This window comes from Cryptomeria japonica, chromosome 1 (assembly GCF_030272615.1).
Source record: "Cryptomeria japonica chromosome 1, Sugi_1.0, whole genome shotgun sequence".
Taxonomy (NCBI): Eukaryota; Viridiplantae; Streptophyta; class Pinopsida; order Cupressales; family Cupressaceae; genus Cryptomeria; species Cryptomeria japonica.
In genome coordinates, this window is record NC_081405.1 from 137,774,585 (window position 1) to 137,780,298 (window position 5,714).

The window sequence follows — 5,714 nt, forward strand, 5'->3', positions numbered from 1 at the left end:
TGAACCATCGTATCAAGCAATTGATTGAATTCAAACACTATCTTGCAATACTGTCACATTGAAGATATCACCATCAAATCTCTTCACAACTATCTTTCACACATGTCCATAAATCAAATTTCCCTGCAAATCATTCACATCCACTACTTGTCAATTTAGACACATCCCATGCATTCATTCACACATCTGCACTCCTTATTAATCATAAAAACCCTTGAATAGATTAGTCACACACACAAAAAAATATTACATTAATTTGGCCACCCAAAACTAAAATATCCATTTCAATCCATTTTAGGAGATAGAAAGGACCCAAATACATGACGACAAATCCTTTCCATATGATTCCAATGAACTGCACATGCTAACACATCCTCCAAAGTAAGCATCAAATGAATCATGTAGATAGACATTAAAGCACGTTAACCAGTTGGGCTAAAAGTATCCTCCAATGCAAATTTCACATGGATCACCAGACACCATGGCGAGACCCAAAACACTAACCAAACACATTCTCCAAAGACAACCTAAACCAAAAGAATATGATGCAAGTAGGATACATCACCATAGTCAACTAAAAATCAGACCAATTGATAACACTAAACTTAGAACATCATAACTCCACTTTCCAACCAAATCATCACAAGAAAATTGAACTAGAACACTTCACAAACCAAATTAACATGTCTTCCAAACTACAACACTTGAATCCACATATTTGAAAGCCACCAAGCATTCTTCAGACTAGTTTTGATAGATAGCCACTGTAAAAAACAACAACCATCTCTACCATCTAAGCAATAGAGGACCTACAAACCTGATAGTGCAATATGCATTGAACATTAATATTATATCTAGAGCCGCAACACATAATCTTCACATACTGGAAGAATGCAAAGAATTCTTCCCTTGAGACATTAAAAAATTTTCTTGCATAAATTCTCTTTCCTGTATACTGAAACTTCCACTACACCAACCTTCTGGAATCACCTTAACATCTTCACCAGGCCACCCAACAATACTAAAAAGCTCACTTTCAAACCATTTGCAACACATAGTGACATCAATGACAACACTAGATAGGTTGTCATGAATGACAACATAGCACAACAACTCAAGTTTCCAACATGTTTGGATTTTCTTATTGTTGCAATCATTGAAAAAATACTCTCATACACTCCTTAAAAAATATAAAAGAAATATTTTGAATGATTTTTCTTGTTATCCTTAAGCAAATCTTTCTCTGTTTGAATTAGGGCATTGTATATTGTTGCATCAACTGGTTCTAAATAACCATTCTCAACATGAGCTTGAAAACAAGATAATGCTATCATTGTGATTGCCCAATAATCGTAGATTTTGACATTGAACTAAAAAAATTGTAAATTAATCAAACTTGTGCTTGGAACTACCATTGTTGTTTGTAAATACCTAAATACCTTACCGAACAATTCTTTAACTCCTTGAAAACCTTTAGAAAATCTTTAGCCTTGCTGACTTTTGATACTAGGTGACGGCAAGAGGCAAAGGAGAATGCACACACAAAACAAAGAACAAAACAAAAAGATAAAAGCAGAGTTGAACGAGAGGATATTATATATATTTCAAAATACAAAAGCTGATTGCACACATGTATCTATCATACCCAAAGCTGTATGAAGATTGAATTATTGAATTCTTGTTTTAAATTGTCAACCTACACCTTTTTCTGCCTCCTTTTTTTCTGACATCAATACATAACAAAAGACTGCCCTCTTCTATTCGTATATGCCTAGCGAAACACAATAACCTAAAAACGTCTAAGTTTAATTAATTTTGCACCTTATTCCAGTGAGAGAAAATCCAAAATGGAGATTTGACGATTAATTTTCATTTTTAAACTATCCTAATAAAGTAAATGAGGAAATAAGAAAAATGGTGCATATTGAAGTCTTGCATGTGTGAGGGAATGGAATGAGTTCCGAACGGTGGGAGAATGAAGAAGAAATACGGAGAGGAGTAAAGGGACTAGTTGGTGATTAATTCCAACATTCTGAATTGGTGCGAGTGTGTGGCATGCCAAGGCCTACAGTGGCATGAGAGCTACGTGGGAGTCTTCCCTTTCTCTGCAGTCTTCTTTTCACTTCCCCGCAGTCTTCTTATGTCAACGAAACTGAAATTTCTATGGATGAACAATTTTTTCTATTTAAATTGGCCTCGAATTTGATGACTTTCACAGCCAAAAAAATCACCACAAAAGCCACGGCCCATCCTCCAAATGTGGAGGAAAATATTATCCCTCCTGCCTACAATGACGTCCCTCCCAACTGCTACCCCAATTGCTTGACAACAGTTCATCGTCCCACCCAACAGTTGGAAATAATCCCAACTACCGAGCTGTATTGTCTCCATATCGTCCCTATACTCAAGCAAATCTCAGGTTTAAAGATAAGCATATCAGATAAACATATCAGAAGATCTTTCATAGATTCGAATTGATTTCATCTCATTTACTCGTCTGTCCAATACATTATTTTATTGTGTGCTCTCTCTACAATATGTTATTAGGTTTTCTATATATTGTTTGGGTCACTTTGTATGCACTCTTTTTTCTGGGAGTCCAGCTCCATAGAGCTTCAACAAGAATGTGAGGTTTTAAGTCTGTGAAGGTCTGTAATGAGTCAGCTAGCATAAAAGAGTCGAAGCCCTCACAATATGTACTAGTTTATTCTGATCAATATAAACTCTGTCTTTGTTTCTATTTGCTGCTCCTCTATTTCTATCATCTGGTATCAGAGCTGTCTATCATCTGGTTTCAGAGCTGTAAATTGTAAGCTGTAGCTATGTTTGTCTTCGACAGAGCAGAAACTCAAATGTAATATTATAATAGTTTGGTTTGATTAATATAAAGTGTTTCTAGTTTTATATTTACTCTCGTTTGATTAATATGAACTCTATCTTTGTTTCTATTTGCTGCTATCACCTGCTTTCAGACCTGTAAATTGTAAGCTGTAGCTATGTTTGTCTTTGACAGAGCAGAAGCAGAAACTTAAATGATACTGTTATAATAGTTTGGTTTGATTAATATAAACTGTTTCTAGTTTTATATCTGCTCTCGTTCAAGTCTGTCACCAACAACGTGACAACATCTTGCTATCCCACTAGCTCTCCATAGTTTGTCATAGTTTCAAAGTACCATGGGGAGAAACAGGTCATGATGCGAGAGGAGAAATAGCTCAAGGTGCTTGAACAAATCGACGTGCCAATAGGTCACCAGACTCTGTAGTGACGTGAGGAGAATTGGATCACATGGTTACCAGGGGCTGAGGAGAGTCATTCTAGTTGCATTGTTTTATTGTAAGGAATACTCCTCTTACACTCACCCTTGCATCCCTCCTGCAAATAATATGCAGAAAAAAAACATTCATCTGCCAGCGCCTTTAAACTATTCTGATACCATGAAGAATTCCAAGATCTATAAGATGAATGAACATAAAAGAAATGATTGTAAATAAAATACGCATCACACAAATTAGATGCAATTCCACCAATTTTATTATTAAATTGGTTTACATAAATAGAACAAGGTGCTTGAGTTGAATTAGGAGTCGACTCAAGCATTCAAGCAGTGGTGGCGAATTGGATCACATGGTGACCAGGGGCTGAGGAGAGTCATTTTAGCTGCATTGTTTTATTGTAAGGAATACTCCTCTTACACTCACCCTTGCATCCCTCCTGCAAATAATCTGCAGAAAAAAAACATTCATCTGCCAGCGCCTTTAAACTATTCTGATACCATCAAGAATTCCAAGATCTATAAGATGAATGAACATAAAAGAAATGATTGTAAATAAAATACGCATCACACAAATTAGATGCAATTCCACCAATTTTATTATAAAATTGGTTTACATGAATAGAACAAGGTGCTTGAGTTGAATTAGGAGTCGACTCAAGCATTCAAGTAGTGGTGGCGAAATAGGTCCACATAGTGACAAGAGGGAGACACCACATAGATTGGAATAGTTTTACCAACTCCCTAAGTCTCCTCAAGATTCTGCATGCTTACCTGAGGTGGTATAACCCCATTTGCAGACATCTATGAGATAAGTAAAATATACTATGAATTAACCCTTGTTGTGAGTTTAATTTTGTACATGCTATTTTTTTATTAAAATGTTATAGATTGACATGTAGATCTATTACTAAAGCACACAACTAACAAAAGAGGATATTACACCTAGGAATAGCTATACATTCTTTGACAAGTTAGAAACTACGTGGTTTGTGTGGGTCTATATATTGATTATCGATGCTCTATTTGAAGGTGCAAAGATTTGACACATAACTTATGATGAAGAGTGTACAATTGAATACCATGTAATTGATTATATGATAGAGAAATGACTAAATTTGGTAATATTAATAGATACAAAAACCAATCATACATACAATTGATGTGTGGCTTTATAGTGAATGTGGATGGTCTAGATAAGTATGCTTTACTAAGTAATGTTCAATTTCTAGTTGACAACTATCTATTTTTGTAAAACTATGCACACCACTACTAACTAAAGAATCATGGAATTCATAGAGAGTTTCTACATTACATGTTTTCAAGGACCACTAATCTATTGATACATAGAGTTAAGTTGGATATTGCTACAACTAGAGTTCCTTTTGGAAAGCACTATCAATGCTTCTCTTGTTAGGAATTGGATCTCTTAGGATAGAAATTCATGGATAAACAATGGAGTTTCATGATATAAGTGATAATGTTGTAGCTACTAAGACCTTTGATGGTGAGGTTGAGTTACCTTATATAGATGTCTTCATTCATCCACGAAGGTCAAAAATTAGTTGGTTTCATCTAAGGAGGATTGTGAAAAACCATAACTCCATATGAATAATTTTGGTTTGTTTATTTCTTCTTCCCAGTAGTGAATATGAATAACAAAAGAGTGTTGTGATGCTTAGAACTTAGAAATAACTATCTTATTAAAATTTTAATTGGAGCAAGACTCTAATATATGATACCAAATATCCACATCATGTTGAAAAGAAGATGAAAATTTATATTGTATGAGAAGTGAGGGATATTTGCCATCGAGATTAATGCATCTTCAAAGGTAATATTTGAGATGAGGGAGCATTCTTATGGAACGGCATGGCCAACATGAAGAGAAATATAAATGATGTGAAGAAACTTTTCATGTGTTCATAAAAGGTGTATGACCCTTAATTAAGAAGATCTAGCAAAATACTAGGATCATATAATTAAATAAGGATATGCATAGATTTGACTTTATAGAAACCCCAAACTACAATTGTAAAGGCTACCTTGTCTAGCTAGAATAACTAGTCAAAAGAATCATCTATAAAATGTATAGTAAGTTATGTACATTTATATATTTTGTTATCAACTAAACCTTCCACAATATACTAACAAGTACAATGCACATATGCTTCACATCCTTTATTTCTAGGGTTATCCTAGATGTTGGATCTCTGTGCTACTAGCTATTTGGAATAATCATGTGGAGTTGGAATAGCCATGTGTTAGAAGTGTATAAATTCAATTTGACAATATTAGTGTAGAATATTTTATACCCATGTGCATATCATGCACAATGTGGAGAGGCTTTAGTGAGGAGCCGGTGAATCTATTCTAAAATCTTATGTGTGCATCTTGAAAGTTGTAAAAAATTACTAAAAAGTGTGAGCATTGTTATCAT